The sequence below is a fragment of the Hippopotamus amphibius genome, chromosome 3 (genome assembly GCF_030028045.1).
Source record: "Hippopotamus amphibius kiboko isolate mHipAmp2 chromosome 3, mHipAmp2.hap2, whole genome shotgun sequence".
Lineage (NCBI taxonomy): Eukaryota > Metazoa > Chordata > Mammalia > Artiodactyla > Hippopotamidae > Hippopotamus > Hippopotamus amphibius.
The window spans coordinates 182,114,600-182,138,768 of NC_080188.1; positions in this window are offsets into that span (position 1 = coordinate 182,114,600).

Here is a 24,169-nt window from a genome sequence, read left to right on the forward strand (position 1 = left end):
ACCATAGACATCTTTTAGTACTGAGGGGGGTTGCAGCTCCAGCAGGTGGCTCATTCCTCGAGTAAAATTCAGCAAACAACCCAGTGGAACTTTAAGTGCCATTAAACATCAGTCTTCCATTCATTGTAGTATGCACCATATTTAAGCAATTGCACCTTATCTTTTATTTGTTCAAAGCAATTATGCTACTCCCAAGTGACTAAAGTTCTTATCCTCACCGATCAGATGCCAAAATAAGCTCTATGCTATCGCAGTTATACCAATGCTGTCCATGGGAATGGCCCTACATGCCGTTAGTTAACCAGATCGAAAAGGAAATCTGTTTTGTTTCACAAGCCTCTAGATCTTCAGCAGAGAGTACTGAGAATGAAGTCATTAAAGAGGACAGGCTGGATGGGCTGAGCTCAGATAGCCAATTCTCAAAAATTACTTCTGGATTAGGATTGACATATATACACTACTATGTGTAAAATAGATAGCTAATGGGAACCTGCTATAAAGCACAGGAAACTCAGCTTGGTGCTCTGTGATGACACAGATGGATGGGATGGGGGTGGGGTGGGAGGAAGGTCCAAGAGGGAGTGAATATATGTATACATATAGCTGATTCACTTCATCGTACAGCAGAAACTAACACAACATTGTAAAGCAATTACAAAAAATTGTAAAATAAATTACTTTTGTCTCTAGACCTGCCTTCCCCACTTGAATTCTTGATAACTTTCAAGACCCAGGTGAGAAGAGGGCAGTACTATAGGAGGGGAGACTACTGGAGATATGACAGGTAAGGCCTTGAGTTCTACTCTTAGAACTCCATTTACTGCCAGAAAGACTTTGCTGTGCACTACCCCATGCTTTTGAAATGGGAAAAAAAATCAGAAACATAATTATGATTATTATTGCTAATAATAATAAAATAGTAATATTAAAAAACAGTAAAACGTTGAGACTTACTAGGTGTCAAGCACTGTTGTAAGTAAATTCATGTAAAACTGAGACAAGCCAGAACCTAGGACCTACAACCCTTTGCTACAATGCTTGCACCTGGACAGACATCTCCTCCAGCAACAAAATACAAAGAAGCTCTAAGGGACTAAAAATAACTGCGTGCATGTGCAGTTGGGGCAGGTTATGGAGGACAAGATACAAAAAGACCAAAAGACCAACTGCCACTTTTGAAGAGCCAGGAGCAAAAGCAGGGTAGTGCACATGCCCCCCTGCACACAGTACCACCAAAGGGGTGGGCAAACCACCTAAGCCGTCATCCCTCCAGCCTGACCCTTGAACACACCCCTACCCTCACCACATATAAGGGACTAGCTCCCCCGCCACCCTCCAAGGAGCGAGCAAGGGAACCTTTTGGTTGTTCTTGCTCCCCCTCTGCTGCAGCAGGGGCCCTGATAAAGCCTTGCCTGAATTTCTTGTCTGGCTTCTTATCAATTTCTATTGATTAAGGAGGCCAGGAACCCTGGTGGGTAACAAAACTGCATACTACTACTATCTGTTTTTGCCAATGAGGCTAGAGGGGTAAAGAACTTAGCTCAAAGTCATACTGGCAGCCATTTGTAGAGCCTGGGTTCCTATGTTGGTTCTATCTGACTCCAAAGTCCAGGGCCTTAACTGTTAACCACATTTACACACTAGCTCACAAAAATTAGGGTATGTTCCAACTATTTTATTTGAGAAAAAACAATACTTCTTGGATTTAGACTGTAGCCCTTTAGAGTCTCTATTGATTAGGAGTTCCTGTGTTTCTTTGGATATCCCCAGGTCTCCTGGTTCAATTCCTGGTTTCCTCTTCCACCTTGAATGAGCACCAGTTTGAGTAGGTAGATAAGCAGTACCTGAATGCTGGGATTCTGAGTTTCACCTAGAACTTGAGCCTTCCCAAATTTAGGATCATTATTGGAATAAGCCAGATTCTTCCAAACCTAATCAAAATACTCTTTTATTTCCAGTGATTTCAATGCTTAGCTATTGTTGCTATTCCTTTCATCTTTATTTATAGAACAAACAGAAGGTTTTAGATTACTGTATTTAGAAATGCCATCTGGTAGGCAAACGATTGAACAAAATTGTTTTGTTCCTTTCATGTTACTTTGTTTTGTAACTTTCATGGTCCTTTCAGGCATTACTTTGAAATGTAATTAAGTTTCAGGATGGTTGTTTGTTTCTTTCATGGTGGATCTTTTGCCCTTTTGAACTTGGGGGAAGAGTTATCCCTGGAAGATTTTTATTCATACATTGTTTTTACTCTTTGTGTATCTCAATTTTTTTGTTTTTCACTCCTTTCCTTTCCGCCAAGCTATATGCCCATTATTGATGCACTCCCTTTTGGTAACTTAAGTGTTTAAATTCAGAAAAACAAGTAAATAAAATAAAAGCAAAAAACAAACAAAAACAAAAATGCTCCCTTTTCGCAGTGCTTTAATATCTGCTGGGATCTAAGAATATAAATGGTAAGGTTAGGGTTTAGTTTGCTATGACACTGTCTAGAAATCCTTTAGGACACACTTACTGGCTTCAGAAAAGTGATTGAAAGATTAGCCATATAGAGTATATTGGGTAGTTTCAAATGGTCACAGTTAAATGGAATCACTTTAGTCAGGCAGATAATACACAGTTTATGCATTGGTTGTTTTCCTCATTTTTTTTTTTTTTTTTTAAGAACTTGTGGACATATTTTAATCTTTTTTAAAATTTATTTGTTTTTAAATTTTTGGCTGCATTGGGTGTTCATTGCTACATGCAGGCTTTCTTTAGTTGTGGCTAGCGGGGGCTGCCCTTCGTTGTGGTGTGTGGGCTCTAGGCACGTGGGCTTCAGTAGTTGCATCGCACAGGCTTGGTTGTTGTGGTTCGTGGGCTCCAGAGCACAGACTCAGTAGTTGTGGCGCATGGGCTTAGTTGCTCCATGGCATGTGGGATCTTCCTGGAACAGGGATTGAACCCCTGTCCCCTGCATTGGCAGGCAGATTCTTAACCACTGCGCCACCAAAGAAGTCCCTGTTTTCCTCATTCTTGAGCATCAAATCTTACCCTCTTTGCATTGGTTGGTTTTTAATCTGTTGCATTACTCAAAGAGACAAAGAAGCACATATACATTAACAACACGTACACATTGGACAAAATATCTCAGTGTTAGATAATACTTAAAATTTTATAAATTAACAAAGGAAGTTCCTTTATACTTTCCCCTTATCCACTTATGAAAGAAAAACTAGAAAATACTTAAAGGTCCTAAATTTTTATTAAACAATAAAACTGAACTTTTTAGAAATGAATGGCTATATGAGATTATAAACTTTAGTGTAGCCATCTCCTCAGTTCCAGGGACCTTAAGTTTTTTCAGTTCAGTCCTTCTAAATACAGATGCGGGGAGTCCTCTTATTTCAACCTACTATTCCTGCTAGATATGCATGGCATACATGGGGTCATTTCAGAGCAGATGGGTCACCTGGGATATTGTGAGCTAGGCTGAGGCATAATGGAGGGTTGGAGGATGACACATGAGTTACTCAAATACAGACTAAATACAGTCTCAGAGCATGGGCACTTTATCACTCCTGCTGGACTGTTAACAGTCAGAGTGATTCACACCAAAGCAGTGTACAGGCCTTGGGTGAGGACACTGGAAGTTTCTGCCTCAGACATAGGCTGGGTAGTTAGTATATGTGACAGCGCTTTGGAACAGTGTTCTTTGCATTGTCACATGACTCTTCTTTAGGAAAGAGATCGTCTCCCTTTTGAGCACTTCCCATGACCAGTTCTCATATTCCTAAGCTACTTTCTGGAAACAATTCCCAGTCAACCTCCTCTAAGACCTCACATTCCTATTGGGAATGCCTTCATTGATCTTTGTAATGTCTATGTACTCTTGCATCCATTCTTTGCTCTTCTGTAACAGATCTTTATGGCTCTTCAAATTCAGAGTGACAATTATTAGCAACGCCTAACTGGGTCCTGTTCCCTTGAGGGCAGGGAAGGCTCAATCTTCAAACCATCCCATGGGCTGAGGGGAAGATGATGCATTTATTTTTTTTAAAAATAAAGAAAAGCAAAAAGAGGAATTTCTCTATTAATACAGTCTGAACATCTATGTCCTGCCACATTCATTTGAGATGATTAAATATATATGTAATCATAATAGCATGCAATGAGCAGAATATTGAAATGATGTTCCAGCTTCAGGAGGAGCAAGCTATGAAACATTAAACAGGCCGTTTAGTCTCTTTGGACCAGTTTATCCAACCGTGAAATAAGGGGGTAGGGCTTGATAAGCTCTTAAGTTCTTTGATTCTAAGATCATGAAAGAGTTTAAATATGACACATGCCACTTTTATGTATATACCTCTGATATTTAATTATGCTCATAATATTATGGCTCAAAACTCTAAATTGTATTACACAAACTTTTATTTAGTAGTATCAGAAACATCAGCAAATTTACTTATCCTCCTTCCTCATGTGGCTGATTTTAGTACCTTCACTCTCTCTTTCTACTCTCTTCCTGATGGTTTCTAAAACCCAGGAAAAAGAGAGTTAAAAAGGATCTTTTAAAAAGACAATCAGATCATATGAATCAATCTTTGAAATTTAGAAAGTAAGTGCAGTTCATTCTGAAGTGGACTGTTTTCTGCCTATGTATGTATGTATCTATCTATCTGCCTATGTATATATATATCATTGACCAGTGGAAAATATTTTACGTAAAGGTATGACAATGGATTTTGTATTGTCATATCTGTATTTTATTAAGAAAATACAGAAACTGTAAAATTCTCGTTAATTCATATTCTAAAGGCAAATACCATTCCTTTGTCTAATTATACTTTCAGAGAATTTTTTTTATAAAATGCTGGCAAAATGTAAGTCTTTAGGAGAAAATTTTCTTTGTATAGGTTAAAAATGGATGCAAGTGAATATATCCAAAATAATTGAAAGCAGGGTCTTGAAGAGATATTTGCACTCATATATTTATAGTAGTGCTATTCAAAATAGTCAAGAGATGGAAGCAGCCCACATGTCCATCAAGAGATGAGTGGATAGACAAAGTGAGGTATATAATACAATGGGATAGATATATTTTTTTGAAAACACCACAAAAACAATTTTTCTCGTTTTAGCATACAGTTGAAAGTAAAAAGAAGTGTGATTATAGAGTAAACAGATTTTTTAAGCTCTTTATTGGAATATAGTTGCTTTATACTGTTGTGCCAGTTTCTGCTGTTCATCAGAGTGAATCAGCTGTATTTATACATATACCCCCATATTCCCTCCCTCCTGCACCTCCTTCCCACCCATACCCCATCCCACCCCTCTAGGTCATCACCAGTCATCACGTTGATCTCCCTGTGTTATGCAGCAGCTTCCCACTAGCTATCTGTTTTACAGTTGGTAGTAATACAATGGAATATCATTCAGCCTTAAAAAGGAAGAAAATCCTGTCACATGCTACAACATGAGGGAACCTTGAGGACATTATGGCGAGTGAGATAAGCCAGTCACAAGAGGGCACATACTGTATGATTACACATGTATGAGGTACCTAGAGTAGTCAAATTCATACAAACAGAAAGTAGAATGGTGGTTACCAGGGGCCAGGGCAAGGTGGAAAAGAAGAGTTGCTATTTAATGAGTATAGAGTTTCCGATTTAAAAGGTGAGAAAGTTCTGGAGATCTGTTGCACAACAATGTGACTATACTTAGCACTTCTGAACTGTACACTTAAAAATGGTTAAGGTGGTAAATTTTATGTTATGTGCCACTATCATAATTGGTAAACAGATGCAAGGGACAAAACAGGAGTTTAAGGCAGTGATTGTTCAGAATGTTAATTTGGCACTCATTACATATTTTTATTTGTATACATTTGTTTCATTTGCCCTTACAGAGCTTAAGAGCATAAAATAATAGAAGTGAAAATGTTTTCATTAAACAGTGTTGAAAATCTACAAACCCACAGACAATTCCAGCCTAATTTAGAATTGTCAGTGTTGTGTAGTAGAAGGCACAGTGGCTTTGAGGTATGAAACCCAAGTTTAAATATTTTTCCTGCTAGACCTGTGATCTACTAAACTGTAGTTTCCACAAGCGGAAAACCTATTTTACTTGCAGGACCTATTTTGCTTACTTTTGTATCTTCCTGAGATGCCTAGAATGGAATTTAAATACTATTTGTTGGAACTGAATTATGCTTCTAATTGAGTTATATTTTGAAGAAAAAGCATAAAGGAAGAGTGAAATTCTACACCCCTTCAGACATCTGCCTGTCATTGGTCATGTTGGCAATAGCCAAGAAGAGCCAGAGAGGTGGACAGGCCAAGAGTTGGAGAAAACCAGACAAGGCCAAGCCAAGGTCACAATGTTGGGACCAGTTTAGGGTTTCACTTGGAAAGCAGAATTTTTTTGAAAATCACAAAGCGCATTGTCAAAAAATTGTGTAGTGGGAATAAGACAAAACTAGGACATAACCCTGAATCAGAAGAAGAACTAGGTCATAAGGACAAGGAAAAGATTAAGCCATAATCCAGGAAGGCCAGTTGCTTAAAATGTGGCATGTGTGATTGGAGCAGGTCAGCCAACCCATGAAGATAGGATGTTGTCCTGTGACAAGGCTGTTAAATTGATGGTGATGATGGGTAGGAGATGGTCACAGTCTCCATTAAGATTCAGCTTAAAGTTATAGGCCTTCTCAAGTGAAAGGGAGACACACACACACACCAGTGCACTTTGGGGGTTTTCTGAATCCACCAAAGAACTGCCTAGAAATGTGTGGATCTCAGGTGTGATTACCCTGCTCCATGCTTTTATATTTTTGAAAGCAATTACGTGTAAGATTGATGGTGACAGTATCATTCCAGTTCCCAGCAAGCAAGGCTTGTGACAAGCCGCGCGCTTTACGTCCTCAGCTAAACCAAAGCAGCACTGTCCATCTGATGCTAGCTACCATATCAATGAGCTTAATTGGTAGGAGAAAAATAATTAGCTTCTATAGAGGTTGTCTCAAATTGTTTTGTTATGTATGCCCTATCACTAAAAAGATTTTAGCATATCTCATGTATATATATTTATTTATGTTATGTGAATGTATTATTTAGTAATAGATGGATACAAAACATAAATAAAAGTAGAAATTTAAAAGTTCGGGATAAAAATAAGATATAAACAAGTTTTAATACCTTCTTTCCCCATTCGAAAGGACTGTCTTGTACACACCCTTGAGGTCAAGTTACCCTATTTAGAAAACACTTCTCTTGAGGAAGATACTTGCAAATCTGAGCATGGCAAGAACAAGGAAATGAGGTCATTTTCTATGGAAATGCCTCACTTTAAGAAAGCATCATATACATCTCAAAGTATAAATATATAAGACAAATTAAATATGGTATAATTTATATTTCAATGAATGTCTATTTCTTTGACCTTTTTAAAGACAGATTGGATTTTTTCCATCTTTGTAGTCCCAATGTCTAGGCAATAAAAGGATTCTTTACAGTTCTTTTTTTTAAAAAGCGCTTTTACATCTAACATAAAGTTTGGTTTTACAAAAGCAGTTTTTAAAATACTCTTCAGGAATATACCTCTACTTATTTTTCCTGTTTATTTCTGGAGACAGCCAATGTGTTCTGCACTTTTCGTCATGTTGAACAGCAAGAGTTCTCTCAAAGTGCCATGCCACACTGGGCCCCTTTGCCTTTACCTGTTCTGACCTCTCAGCCAGGGATAGCTCTCCCCTCCTTTACTTGCCTATTTATTCTTCAAATTGCAAGTCTGTCTTCTCTTCCTTTATCTAGTCTTTATTGAGCCCTCTCAAAAGTCTTTAAATGCCTCTCCTACCTGTGCCTCCAGCATGCATGGCCACCTCATTTGCACATTTGACCATTTCCTTTTTTGTCTTTCCCTCTTCCCACTCCCCTACTCTGACTGTAAAAAACAACACCACGAAAAACAGAGCTTCCATTAATGTTGCCACCGAGCTAAAACCTTTCAGTGATTCTCTCACTTGAAGGCAGGCTGCAGGTGTGTATTTGTGTGTGTGTGTGTGCACGTGTGCATGTGTGGGGAAAGCATTGTTATTTAATTTTTCTCCCATACTCCCCACTAGTTTATATTTACATGGTTATTATAGAATGTGTTAATAGACAAAGGACATTCAAAAATATTACTCTGCAGCTGTGTCAATAGGAAAAGTACAAGAGAGAAATAAGCAATCTACTCAATGATTTACATTTTTAAAAAACTCACTAAACGTTAGCTTTTGGAACTTTCACTGGCAAAAAACTCAACTTCTTACTTCAGTTTGCACCAGTGATGGTCTTTGAAAAACTGTTCATTCGGGTAGTTTCTTTCTTTCTTCTAACAATTTGTATATTCTTTTTACTAGCATTGAAGTCTAAATGGAAAAACATTAGTAATATTTTGTTTATGAAGACAAGTGGGTTGACACTAATAAAAATATTGATTCATGTCTTGCTTCTCAGTGAGCAATGCCACCCATGAAGTCTGCTGGCACTTGATTCTAATAATAATATAATTTCACGAAAGTCAGAAAAAGTACATATCTTCACTTGCAAAAGTGTGAATTATTTATTTTTCTTAACAAAAAAATACAAAGTGCATCACTGTTCAACGTTAGCTGAAAACAGTTTAACAGCAAATTTTTACCTAGCCCACGTAAGACATCAAAAAGGCTTGTCATATCTTAACATAGACTGTAAGAATGTATACCCCTTCTTATAGAGCATAAACATAAAATTTAAAATCTAAAAAATGTTTAAAATGTTAAAAGATAAATAATAACCAACTTTCATTGTTAGTTTATTTCTTGTTTTTAAAAAAGAAAGATTCACATATGCTATATAGATTTAAATCTGCCTCTTTCCCACAAACAGTATCCCATTTATGTACGTTTTTTACAATGTACAGGTGGAGTCAGACAAAAAAGTATTTCATGGTTATTAAAATCATCACATATACTAACAATTCCCATCACTTGCCTCTTTGTAAAAGAATAGTTCTATTCAGTCACGTGGTTAGCATCTGGAAACCACTTGGGGTGATAGCTACCACCAATTTGCTGCTTTTTCAGGGAGAACATACTAGAATGGGAGTAGAGAAGATAAATTCCATGTTTCCTTCAATACACACACGCACACAGAGACTCAAATCTCATCATTGTCTTTAAGCCATTCATTAGACCAGTGAAAAAACTGAACTGTCAATAAACGTGTTCCTTGTCTTAAAACAAACTTCCAGAAAACATAAAAACGCACTGCAAATGAAATCCCTTGATTATTTCAGTTCACACAGGACATAATTTTCATTTTGACCCATGGCCCTGGTCATAAACACAAGGTACATGCAGTTTTTCCTACAAGTTGTGCATCGTGTAAAGCACCAAGTTTCCGTCATCACATCATTCAGGGGCTTGTTCATTTCTGAGTAAGGAAAAGAAGAGAAGAAGAATGGAGAGTATGGTATTAAAAGTTCAGCCAGACTCTGCACACAATGGCAACCATTTCTTAACTGTGTTCCACAGATCTCTAAGGCATTTTCTATAGGGTCAATCCAAGAAGCTTCTCTAGGGATTTCATTTAAAAGATCATATGATTTAAAAAAAAAGAAAAAAAGAAAAGGCACACAAATACTGTAAAGAAACAAGAAACAACTGTGTTTTTTTTTTTTTTCCCTTTTCTATAGTGGTCCATATTGCAAGTTAGAAAAAAGGTTATTCTTTATATTCAAAGGTTATGCTAATCATGCCAATTATTTTGGGATCTGAAGGTTAGAATGAAGTCCTTTGAAGAGAGAACTTTAATTTTTGGCTATAGCTGTTGTTCTCCAAGATTGTCATTGTTATAATTATTTTCTTTCTTGACCTGTAGTTGACTAAATCCTTTCCTCACCACATGCCACATGGCTACAGTCCAAGCTGTTCTGCTGAAGTGCCTTGCCCACTTTCCACATTGTTTGAAAAAGTGCCTTATTGCATCCCTAAGAGGGGTTTTGTCAGGCCTTGCTGTTTTTCTGTTGATTCACTTAAGCTCACTTAAGCCTTTTGGTTATTTTGTGCCTAGTCCAGTGAAGTTGTATTGTGATGGCCATCATTTGAATTGAAGTGGAGGAAAAAAGTCACATAGTAAGTGATACAAAATCAGTGATAACTCACATATCCATATGTCTCTTGTTAATTCAAAATTATTTGGTATTCACCACTTCTCAAATGTGAACTATCTGAGTTTTAAATATATATATATATATATATATATATATATATATTTCATATCTATCTTTCTCTCTATATATATAAACTAATCATTTCTTCCAGAGTGTAATTACTTAGCCAAGTTAGACAAAATGTCAGTAGCACTGGTAGATTGCCAGCTATATCCTGAGCATGAAAACAAAGATAATTGACAAGTCTGTATTCTTAAACTACTTAAAGTTCCTCTCTATAGCTCAGAGTGTAGCAACAGGGTGATGAGAAAAAAAAAATACATCCTAAAGCCATCTGCTTAGTAGTTAGAACCTACTACAATTAACCAAAATCCTGCTTGTTTTCACCATTTCAGTGTATGCAATGGTAAACTGAGTAGTAACTCAGTAGTAGTAACACTGAGATTAATAACAGTGACGGGGGAGTAGATTGGTTCCTGGTTCATCTGCCATTTGCAGAATTTGCATTTGTTTGTGAGGAAGATACTCCAGTGATACATTTTATTAAATTAAGGAACATAAAAATGGTAATATGACTCAGCTCTTGTAACTGTAGTCTTAGTTGTGTCCTATAAAATATACTCAGATAATTTGGAGAATTGGGGAAAAGTCGCTTTTCAGTGGCTTCTTCATGTAATTCCACATTTTAAAAACTGTCATCAGAGTTGCCTCATTTCTCCTATCACTTATTCATCAGCACATGATTTAGACTGCCTAAATGGTACTTCTCTCAAATATTAGGCATACTTTTTAGTTTTCTCAATTAGTATTTATGTTTTTGTCTTTATTCACTGCTGCAGTAAGTATTTTCTGATGCTGTGAGGATTAGATTCTGTATTGGTTGACTCCATTGAGGACATTTATTCAACAAAATGATGGAATATTCAAAATTCACTGTGCTAAATACTGTTGGTGAATGAAAAATATATCAGACTTTGGTCCTACCTTTAGGAGTTTACATTTTTTAGGGAGACAAGAGGTATACACCTCTATAATGTAAGGTAAATACTATTAAATTCTATAAGAAGGTTTCAGATACAATCTTAAGTTTAGAGGAGAGAGAATATATTTCTAGCTATGGAAAATCAGGCAAGGCATATATAGAATAGACAATCACAGTTCTTTAAATATAATCAGAAATTCCTAGCTGCTGGACTCTAACAACATCTCGAAGCCTTAGGAGAGGGTCTTGGGCTGCTCTGTCTCTTTTTTTCACTGAAGTTCAATGTTTCTTTATACGGATGGAATGTACCCTGACAGTGTATGCTCTTGCCTCTCTTTCCTTGCTTACCTTGTTCTGGCTCCATCAGGCTGATTCCTAGCCCCCAAATAAAGGGATATTTCCTCATGATAAATTTGAGCCTCCTTGCTATAATGGTGAAATTCTTGTGATTTAGGAGGCCTGTGTGACTTGGACATGGTAAACTTGCACCAGATGTTTTCGGATTGAGTGCTCAATGAATGGCGAGTGAGTGAGAATGAGTGAATGGCCATCAGATACGAAACAAACCAGCCCCCCCAAATCAGCTGGATCCTGATTTCAGTATTGAATGTAAGTTACACGAGAGCACTCAGCCTCACTCTTTGAATTCTGTTATAGTTGTTCAATAAATGTGTGTCAATCATGATGTTCCTCAAAATCCTCAATGTACGCATTCATCTTAAAGTATTTATATTGTTAGGGAAAGCTCAGTCTCCCTGTAAAAGGGATAATCCTGTTTCACTACTGGATAAATAGATCATTATGCCGTGTTTCCAACAGCTTTCCTAGAAATGACCCCTTTGAGGTTCAAGAAGGAACAAAAAGTGATTAGATTTTATAAATGTTATGCCATTTCTTATTACATATAGTATTCAATAAAAAGAAAATCCCACAAGACCATCCTGTTTGTGCCACGGGTCTAATACCATAAAGTTTCATTCTTACAGCATCTACATTTTGGCATTTGTTTGTCAAAAATGGGGTGGAGGTAAAAGTATTCTTTTTGCCAGTTTATGTGATGCCATAAAGCAGCATTTTTCATTTTTCAACACTTATTAGCTCAGCTCCCCAGCTGTGTAGCACCACGCCCTGGTGTGAAATTGAGAGGGAGAACTCTGACAAGTTTATATTGGCCTAAATTTATAACTTTTCTTTTGGATGGGGGAAGGGGTGTGTGTGTGTGTGTTTTAAAGGACACTATAATAGTGTGATTTTTGTACCACAAAACTTCTTTAACATGGAATAATAGCTTATGAAAATAATTATAAGTGTATCATGTTTGGCCCCACCAAACAAATATTAACAGTATGTAATTAGAGAAAAAGTGAAGTAGGAAGTTAATTAATTAGTTAATGAACTGATCGAACCATTTAATCTGGGTGTTTTTATATCCTGCAAAATACATATAGTCCAGTGCCTTGCATGACAAATATGCTAAAAATTGTAAGCCAGTAGAGAAAAACATAAGCTCAAACTCTACCTAAATAGTTGGATTTTGCTGTAATTATTCCTATAATCACTTCAAATCTTTATTTCCCTTATTTTCTAGAGAGAAATTTCAAAAGGAAAAACTTTAAATTGATTTCACAAAAGGTTTGGTATGGCCAGCAGGAAACGGGTTAAAACAATTACTGTAGCATGATGTAGCACATTAAAATGAAATGATTGACGACAAGCTAAAAATTTTAAGATAAACAAACTTAATCCTTGGCTTTTGCTTTCCTGCTCTCACACACACCCTAACACGGGAGGAACAAGGGGGAGATTCTTAAAGCATTTTTAAGATCCGTCTTGAGTAAGACAGTACAAGTAAACTCAGATAAAGCTTTTTATATTTATGTTGTGTGAAAGGCTTAAAAATCAACACAAAATCAGGCTTTCAGTCTTACGTGAAGTGATGCTTTACATTGGGAGTTAGAGTAGAACAGACTTTACAAATCCTATATAAGCCTTGAAAAATAGGCTCCAATTCTCCCAGCCCTGGTTGGTGGCGGTGGGGGTGGGGAGAGTCATGCATCAAGACTTGGATAATACCCAGGTTGGCACTAACAGCAAATATGCACCTTCATGTGTAGTCAGAGTAAACCGGAAGCAGCAAAATAATGATAGGAAATCTTCTAAAATAATCTCAAAAATCCAGAGCCATCTTCAATTAGGTGAGTCTTTTTAATCCTCATCCTAGTCTTATTCTAGATGGAAAGCTAGGACACTGGACATTTCAATTTCAGCAAGCATTTATAAAAGTGACATTAATTTTTATGCCAAGTGGAAAGACTATTCTATAGAAGTAAATGAGACATCTTTAAGAGAGCTCACTGAAGCCCAAATTCCATCATTTAACTATGGCTTCCTTGAGGTACAAGGAAACTGCAACACCAGGCAAATGAGGATGGGATGTAGCCACTGACATGGAGAAACCCATTTGGGAGTAGAGGGAACTGCATCTGGAAAGAGGAAGAAATGGTTTCCCAGATGTCACCTGGTACTTTGAACAACAGAAGAAAATAGGAACCATCTCTCAAGTAAAAACCACATGGCAAAAGTTATAACTGGTCTTCTCAACCAGCTATTATGTGTAGACCACATTTTAACTTGGGAAGACACAGAGGACAAGCTGGCTTTTATTGGGTTGGCCAAAAAGTTCATTCAGGTTTTTTCCATAAAATGTTACAAAAAACCTGAACAAAGTTTTTGGCCAACCCCAGTAGAAACATAGATCAGAAGCTGATTCTTCTTTTTTTAAATAGAGGAGTGACATGGTCATGTATGTAACAAGCTAGCTCTGGCAACGTAGAAATACTTAAGGGACAATATATTGGGTAATTGAAAGAGGCTATAGGGAGGGACTCATTAGAAATCTTTTTCAATAGACTAGGGAGAGACAAGCATTACCTGAATTTAGGCAGCAGCTTTCAGGATGGAGGTGAGGGCAGATTGGAAAGGCAGAATGGGTTAGGACGGGGTTACCCAGTGGACTTGGAGAAGAAGTAGAGGAAATAGTCTAAAATGACTGTCTCCAAGTGTTCTGGTGAAGTTATTAACAAAGCTAAAAAATATAGAAGGAGGAGAAAGTGTAGAGTAAAGATAGTGAGTCCAGCTTTTCCCAGGTTATTTGAAGTGTCAACAGAAGTTGGTGACTGTTGGAAATATGGGTCTAAAGCTTAGATTGAGGGCGGAAGTAAATTTTGGGAGTCATCAGTATCTAGGAATCAGATAAAGCCATAGGAGTTGAAGAAATCACTTTTAGAGTAAATTAGTAAGAGGGAAGAGAAACTAGGAAAAATTTTTTTTTAAAGACCCACATTTAAAGGCTAGGCCATGGAAGAGAAATCAGTGAAAAACTCTCAAGAGGAATCATGAAGGTAGAAGGAAATATGGAGGAATGTCATGAAAGCAAAGAAGACAATTATTTTGAGACAGTTATTTAGGTAAACACCCAGGGTGCTGTAAGGGAATGGAATGAGGCCATTGGATTTAGTAGGTAGAAGGGAGATGACCAGCAATGTTTGTTTTTTTTTTTTTTCCAGTTTTATTGGGGTAGAATTGACATACGGCATTGTGTAAATTTAAAGTGTATAGCATAATGACTTGACTTATATATATTGTAAAATGATTACTACAAGTTTACTTAGCATACATCATCCCTTGTCTATATAGAAAAACTTTTTTTTTCCCTTGCGGTGAGAACTTTTAGGTTTTATTCCCTTAGCAACTTTCACGTATGCCACATAGCAGTATTAACTTTAGTCATCATGTTGTACACTACATCCCCATTACTTATTTATCATATAACTGGAAGCTGATACCTTTTCACCACCTTCACCCAGTTCCCTCGCCACCTCCAGCTCCGGTAACCACAAATCTGATCTCTTTTTCTGTGAGTTTGTTTGTTTTTAGATTCCACATATAAGGGAGATCATACAGTATTTGTTCTTTCTCTGTCTGACTTATTTCACTTAGCGTCCATTGTCCCTTGAGGTCCATCCACATTGTCACAAATGGCAGGCTTTCGTTCTTTTTTGTGGTTGAATAGTATTCTAATGTACACATATATGTTTTTGAGAACATTTTCTGTGGAGCAGTGGGGCTAGGTATCCAGTTGCTGTGACCCAGGTTGGGAATCTGGAGTAAAAAATAAGCATAGAAGTGTAGTCTTTAAAAAGTTTACTTGCAAAGTCAAGAAGGAGGCAGAGCTGAAAACAGGGGTATTTAAAAATATGAGGGTGATTTGAGCATATTATAAGTTGACAGGAGAAGCCAGGAGAGGGAGGACTGGAACAATGGCTTGAACAGGACCTCAAAGAAGACAGAAAGAGAAGGGAGTGAGAGCTTCACAAAGTAGGGATGCTCTTCATCTAAGACTAGGAAGGAATATAGGCAAATCTGAGTATGGGGACAGTGAAGCTGAGCACAACTGTACCTTATAATGGTCATTTTCTTGGAGTGAAAGGAATAGGAAAGAGGGTAAGGACGTAAGAAAATCTGTAAAGACTTAAAGGCAAAGGAAGCTGGGTAGGATTGGGGGAGAATTGCTAAGTAGCCATGAATGCATATAGAAAATTTAAAGGAACTATCTACATAGTCATCAAATTTGTACCAGAGGTACTGAAAAGGAACTGAAGAAATGAACAATTTATTGATCTTTTGTTGGAGTTAGCAAGACAGAGGGTCAAGGTGAGATGGGACTATTGATTGAATGGATGATAATGTAATACTGCATAGGGTAAGTAGGGTAGCATTAAGCTAAGAAAGGGCAGGTAGACCAGAAAAATAATGAGAAGATAAAATCTGCAGGTCCCCAACAAGGTCTCTAAGCCAATTTTGTGAGAATGAAGGGATGCGAGAGATGGAAGTTATATATAATAAAGGACTTTGAGAGTTAATTATTTCAGAAGCGGAATATTACTATGTAGAGTATAGTAGTGTGAGAAGACTCCCTGAAGAAGTAAGACTGAGCAGGATCTTTAATAATGGATAGAGTTTTAATGGTTGGGAAGAAGGAGGACATTTTATGCCCAACATCACAGAAGAACTTGGGACAGGCTGCAAGAGTCATCATGGGGCCCGGAGAATGGGGAGGTCCAGCTAGAAAGGAAGCAGTGGGAACACTGCTGTCCTGGAGTTTACAAGAACAAGCCAGTAGAGAGATAAATTGAATTACATTATAGAAGGGTTTGAAAACCCATTATGGGATTAGTATTTTGATCTAGTGGACAATTGGGAACCATAACAAAATATTAAGCAGGGGAATTCCATGAAGAGAGTAATGTTTTAGGCACATTTAGCTGGACGAAGACTGTGGAAGGGATTCCAGAGGTGAGGAGTAGCATGCCCAAGAACGTCCTTGAGAAGGCTCAGGTGACAGAAGCCGAAACCATGATGTGAATGGAGGCAGCCTCCATTAAGAGGTGAAAAGAGGGAATTCCCTGATGGTCTAGTGGTTAGGACTTGGCACTTTCACTGCTGGGGCCTGGGTTTGATCCCTGGTCAGGAAACTAAGATCCCAGATCTCACGAGCTGCACAGAGTAGCCAAAAAAAAAAAAAAAAAAAAAAAGTGAAAGGATTTGTTGACAAACTAGATGCAGGGAACATATAGAAGTAAGAGCTAAAGTGGTCCTCAAGTTCTTGGGCCAGGACCCCAGAAAATAACCCTACAGCTGAGGGATATGGGGAAACTGAAAAGGAGGGACAGTGTGGGCATGAGGAGGGGCAGGCATGTGTACACAGGAGAGTTTTCTACTTGAGAAGATTTGCCCCAGTGCTTCTTGTTTGTGCTGTGAAAAAATAAAGTTCTTATGAAGCCACCGGATGTCGAAGGCTCGTAAACATAGTTATCATCATGTTGTTTGCTTTATTAAAACTGACATGTGTCAGAGCAGTGCACTGTGTAGAGACGGCAGTAGCAGGCATCAGCCTGGCATGAAAGAGTCAGAAGTTGGGTGGCTCCTTTCGTCTCTTGGAGGAAAGACTTCTGGTGAACAGGCTCTGTTAATGGTGGCTGTGTTCCAATTAAAAAACCTTTAAGGGAGGATTATATGAAAAAGATTGTTTAATCACACCTTGAGTTTTTTCAGGCACAGCTGCACATGGGTAGTGGGCACCATGCTGGGAGCACTACCTTTGATTGAAAAGCATAAAAATTTTTACAGGCTTTTTTTTTCCTACTAAGTCAAAATTTGGAGTCTCTTCTATGTTATACTTTGGGTAATAATCTAGGACAAAATAGTTGAAAGTGCATAAATGAGCCCAGTTAAAATAGGTTTAAAAAATCATCTTTGATGGTCCCTAGTTATTTAGGTTGTGGAAAAATGTGGATTAATGAATATTTTAAATAAACTTTACTATGTAATAGGTTTAAAACTGGGATAGATAGATCAGTAGTAAGCAGGAGTAATAAAAATATTTCTGGAAATGGTTGTTTGATGGCAGAAATATGACAGTATTTTATTATATTTTTGGAATTCATTTTTTTCTAAAATATTTCATTTAAGTTTTTTAATAGACTGTGTCTTTTAATAACATTTTATTTTATAATTACATGGAAGTATGCTACACAAGGGAAAAAATCGCCCAGCTATAAGTGGATTTTGTTCTCATTATTGGACCTTCAAAAGTGAAATAAATGTTGCCAGTAATGACTGCTGTTTTCTCTATGTGGAGTGTGATTAATAGAATTTTCTCCCCACATTGAGTGTGATTTACAGAATTTTTAATTTAATTCTAGATTTAGAATCTCTGATTCTTTGGTGAATTCTAAACCTATTGAAAGATGCTTTCTATTTCTTTATAGAATAAGCAAGTAAGTGGTGTATCAGTTCCCTAGGGCCATTGTAAGAAATTACCACAAACTGAATTGATTAAAAAGACAAAAGTTTCTTCTCTCACAGTTCTGAAGTCCTGAAGTCTGAAACTGAAGTGTCAGCAGAGTCATTCTTGCTCCTAAGGCTGTAGGGAATCATTCTTCCTTGATTCTTCTAGCATCTGGTAGCTCCTAGCCATCCTTGGTGTTTCTTGACTTGCACTGAAGTTCTTCAATTTCTGCCTGTCTTCACATGGCTTTCGTTCCTGTTTCTTTTTCTCTGTGCCTAGATGTCTCTGTGCCCAAATCTCCCTCTCCTTTCTTTTATACAGACCCCAGTCATTGGATTTAGTGGCCACCCGAAATCCAAGAGGTTTTTATCTCAAGATCCTTAACTAGTTACATCTGTAAAGACCCAATTTCCAAATAAAGTGCGAGTATTCTGAAGTTTTAGATAGACATGAATTTTGGGGGAATAATAGTGGTATTAATAATGTATCAGGCTTGCATTATTTCACATCGTAAAAGTGGTCAGCCAGACCAGCTGTAGAGGGGAGGGCCTGCTGGGACAAGTGGCCAAAAATGTGGAGGCCTCAGGATATAGCACAGGAAGTGATCTGGCAGTGGAGCCATCCCTTGAGCCTTGCATGTTCCGTGATAGAATTACTGGATGGACCTGCAGCAAGATGCTTGACCTCGTGCAAGTCTTCTGAGATCTCCTGACTCTTCCACACATGGGCACATAAACAGCAGCTTCTACTCTGATATTGAAACCTAATCCACTGCATATTAGACTAGACCAGAAAAGGGGAAAATAAGAGTGGAGCAAACCAGCCTAGCTATCTATGCAAGGCTGTCATTTGTTTCTTAAAAAATATTGCTGATAGCCCCTTCACTTGTATAAAATGTGTTTTCTCCTTGAGCCTCACACATGTCGGGGAGGTAGGCAGGTGCATCAGGATTCACAGACTTGTGAAAGAACACGTTGCTCCTCAGTGAGGTCAGCAAGTGTTTTGTGAGCATGTGTTTGGATCTAGGCTCTGGCTAGAAGGTCTCTAAAGCAGAAACAGTGCAGGTTTGCTGGCCACTGGTCCAGTGCTATTAATTATATTGTACACCTTGGACATTAGTGGTTATGAAGTAGGGATTCTTGGGCTGGAACCTCAGTTTCTCCATTTACCTCTCTGAGCCTCAGATATTATACATGCAGAATGAGAAGAAGAAGAACTCCTTTATAGACTTGTGGTAAGGATTCCATCAGTTTATACAACTTTAGAACAGTGTCTGGCACATAGCATGTGTTTAGTAATGTTCAGTTACTATTACCTGTGTTTAATAATGTTCAATTACCTCTACACAAGGTACTTTAGTTGGACAAGTGTGTATATAATCCTCAACCTCAGGGAGATTATTGTTATTAATACAAACATACTTGCATGGTGCTTACAGTTTGCAAGAATCTTCCTTCAATTCTTTCAAAACCCCTACAATTTAGTCAATATCGTTGTAGGCTAGAAAAATGGACTTGCATGTAATTAGGTGACTTGTTTAGTACAGTAAGTTAATGGCAGAGTTGTACACTGAAATCTAGGTTGTATGACCTATTGGCCACACCTTATATATTAAAGAGAGGGAAAAAAGTTGGTGGATACTCAGTAACTTTATTCCAGGCTTCAGTGATGTAGAAGATTGAACTGAGAAGCATCCTGTGCAATGAAAAATATATTGATTCAAAAGCCAGAAAACTTGCATTTTAGCCTCTTTTCTGCCATTTGAGCTGGAAAATGATGTTCATGCTTTTGTAAAGTATCCTGACTATTCATGAGATGATTCCTCACTCCGCAAGTCCATGTGATGTATTTTAAGTGGTAGAGCTTTGAATTGTAACATGTAAATCCCTTCTTCATTTGCTGAGTTTGTATTTTCTGGAAAACGACATAGTCTAGCTCATGAAGCAAATGTGTTTGTATAACATGTTGGTTGCCATGCGTTTGGGAGATGTTCCCATGCACTGATGTTGATGCAACAGGGATGGGGCTTTTAAGTGTTGATGCTATGAAAATGTAATGAGATTGGACTTGGACAGGTGCCTGAACCAGACCACCCATCATATTTACTTTGCTGTCAAACAGGTCAAACAAATTCAGTTGAAGGTCTTTGAACTTTTTTGATAGTGAATAACTCACATTTCATTTTAAATGTGTGATGAAATATTCCTGCTGAAAGCTACTTTTGGTGCATAGTTTTGGAAAGATCTTTTCCTTTTGTCAACTTTATGTTTAGGATTTGCTTTGAAAAGTTATCCTACATTGTTGAGGGAAAGAAAATCCTTTTTTTTTTTTTTTATTAACCTTACCATGGGACTTTAATCAGTGTTCAAGGTCATCCCTCAGAAGAATGATCTACTTTATGTTTTTTCCTGTGTTTGTTCACCAGATCTAGTGACCAGGATCTGTCTTATTCCCATGACTCTTTGCCCTATGAGATATTCTCCCATATGACTTGCAGGAAATTCTCCCACGAGAGACTAGCATTTTGCCTGGCATGTAACAGGCATTCAGAATGTGCTTGGTGACAAAGTGTGTGTCTGTCTCACTAACACAGGTAGGTCTGGGTCTTAGTTCCCTTTTAAACTGACCTGTACCCCTGACTATTGAGATAAAGTTCCTCATGTCTTGTTGGGAACAAGCAGAGCATTAGGAAGTTGCCTCAGAAAGATGTATCTGACATTGTATCCCTCTTTTTGATGACAACTTAGTGTCACAACCAGAGCTGTCCTGTTTTAATCTGAGAAGAAAGTGAATGGACCTCATCCTTCCTCTTTAGAAAGGACTGAAGTTTAAAGTACTTGCCATCACCTACTCTGGCTGTACAATTACCCTAAACCCAAGGGAGTGACTTTTCCTAACCCTAAGGAAACTGGATTCTCCAGGACTATGACTTTAGGCAGGTGAGAATGACTTGGTCTAGAGTCTATATTTCTATACTCCTTTCATTTTATTAAGTCTCATATAACCTGGGCTGGCATCAAGGCATATAAGAAATTCCACTTTCTAGTGTGTCCACAGTGAAGAATATATTAATTTATGTTTCCCTAAAATTACATTTTTATTTATGCTCTGTGTGGAATCTTCAGTTCCACTTAGATATCTATTCCTTTGTCTAAGCTTCTCTATAACTCTTAGACATTCTCCCACACTGTTCTCTGGGTGACAGCTCATACTAAGATCAACCAGAGCCACCAGCTCCAAGAATGACATTTATGGCTGGAGTATAGTGGGTATGAGAGCAGCTAAGCCACTGCTGTTCAGGAAGTTTATCAAATCATCCCTTCACCATGACTTTAACAACTCAGTCACAGATGCACAGAGTTCATTTTTTCTCAGCTACTAACTCTTCTTTTTATGGCAGCATGAGCATCTCTCTCTTTCTTGAACTCCTTAGAACTTTGTTCTTTATCACCTTTTCTTGTCAGGTAGTTTAGCCTAGAGGCCAACTGTGCAGGGTGTAGAACTACATTGCCTGGGTTTGAACCCAAACTCTACCACTTACTAATGGTGTGACTAAGGACAAATTACTTCTCTGTTTAGTTACCTCAGTTTTCTTACCGGTAAAATGGACCTAATAATACTAGCTAATAAATAAGGTCTCATATGAGGATTAAATAAAGAAATCTATATAAAACATGCTTGAAACAGAAGCTGGAATGTCATTAAGTACTCAATACATTGTAGTCATTATTAGTCAGTACTTTCAGTGGGCCCCTAACCTCCACCACTACAATAAGATCCATACTTTCAAATTAAGACAAATATGCAGTCATGGGGATTCAGGTGGGATTCTAAACAAAACAAACTCAGAAGCAAAGGGAAAGTTTTAGGTGTCAAGAAATTTTGTGCTTCATGCCCCTGATATCCACTGGAAGCTGAAAAGGGTGAGGAATTAACATTCCTCTCGGCCAGTGGTTCTCAAACTTTACATGCCCAGAATCTCTTGGTGAGCTTATTAATATATGAGAGATTCAGTAGGTTTGAAGTGGAGGCCAACACTGTGCTTAAACAGAGTCTCAAAAGAGTGAATAATGTAAATGGTACACAGGTTATATTTTGGGAAAGCTCTTCTAGATTTTGGTAAGGTACTACTACTTTCCTCTCTCACATTCATTCACTCATTCAGTTTATGTTTTGAGCACATTCTTTGTGCAAAAAAATCATGTTTGGTGCTTTGGGGGATCCAAGATGAATTAAAAACTGTTTTTGTTTTTTCAAGAAATAAAAAATATAGTAAGGCAAGTGTGTCACATAAAGATTTTTCAATTTTGAAAGGAAATAAATGAAAAATACTCCATATTATTTGTAGCTGAGCAGTGTAATTAGAGGGTTGAACTTGTCAGCTGGGTGAACGTAAGAACTGACTCTTTGAACTCCAAAGGGACAAGATCCAAGAATCTTAATTTAAGAATATGAACCATAATATTTTAAGAAAATGGGCCTTGAATAAACCATACAACCCAGGACATTCTCTGTGGTAGAAATATGAGGGTGTAACCAAGGAAGGGTTAGAAGAATACTTACCAAAGCTGACTCTAAATTATGGTAACTATTTTCTTTCCTCAGTTTTAACAGGTGAGCCTTTGTTTGCTCTCAATTTATAGCCATTAAGAATTTTACTCCACTGTGTACGTAAACTATGCCTTTAAACTCAGAAAACAGGAAAATCCTGAGATGGAGATAGTGTCATATCCAACGTGAACTGTCCAGGACAGCAGGACAAAATGTTCTTGGTGCCCTCATTATAAACATTATGACAGGATAAGCTTTTAAATTTTCTTCTACTCTTAGACTCCCAGCTCTTTGTTGACAGTCTTATTCACCCTTATAACCTGTTCAGTTGCAAGTCACTATGAATTTCAAGTTCCTGGTTTTAATAAGCGTGTGTACAATGTACAATTGACATTTTGCCAATAGGGACCACAGGCAGTATCTAATTTGATTTTGGACCTTGAAATGGAGATTCAGAGACCTAAGTGAGTTATCCAAGGGAAAGCAGAATAGTCACAGGTCAGGAACTGTGCCTCAGGTCCAGAATTACCAGCCCAGGATTCGATTCAATTGATTGATTGATTGAAGTATAGTTGCTGTACAATATTTTATGTTACAGGTGTACAGTATAGTGAGTCACAATTTTTATAGGTTATACTCCATTTATAGCTATTATAAAATATTGGCTGTATTCCCTGTGTTGTATAATGTATCCTTGTAGCTTACTTTATACCTAATATTTTGTACCTCGTACTCCTCTACCCCTATGTTGCCCCGTGCCACTCCCCTCTCCCCACCGGTAACCATTAGTTTGTTCTCTATATCTGTGACTCTGCTTCTTTTTTTGTTATATTCACTACTTTGTTGTATTTTTTACATTCTACCTATAAGTGATATCTTACAGTATTTATCTTTCTCTGTCTGACAGGGTTCGTTTTAATAGGTCAGTGGGCTCCAAACTTATTTTTGATTTTGCATCCCTATTAGTAAAACAAACCAAAAAGGGCATTTTGAGTCTGTTCTAATATCTGTATATTAATATTTATCTGTAAAATGTATAATGTACTCTTTAACTAGTATATAGTTCACATTATACACTGTATTTTTAAAAGAAAGTTTAAAGGAGGAGGTAAAAAATAAATACTATATAGAAGTCCTAGGAATTTTTTCTTCTCCCCACTTTGGGGTGAGGCCATTCAGACTTTTATCTTAATAGGGTGGAATGATTTATGTAAACGGGGAAATAAAAAGTCCTTAATGATTATAAATGAGGGGTAACACACTTCCATCCCTAGTGCCTTATTTTCCACAACACCTTGGTCCAGGAATGTTTATTAAATGAGTGGCTCAGGACCCATTTCCGCATGGTTTTCTTTCACTGTATTTTTTTCCTGATGAAATTTTTTTCCACTCTTGTTTGATAAAAGAAAAGCTCAGGGCCTTCGTTTATGAAACTCAGAAGGTACATTTTATGCTCTGTATTGAAAAGCATGCTTTTTTTTTTCCTGCAAATACCACACATATCTGTTTCATCTCTCTTTAATTCCAGAGAAAGTTGATGAAAGAGAGCTGTTTTTCTCCCTAGGAATTTCCTTCAGATTATTCTTATTTCAGTATGCTAATCCTCTGTT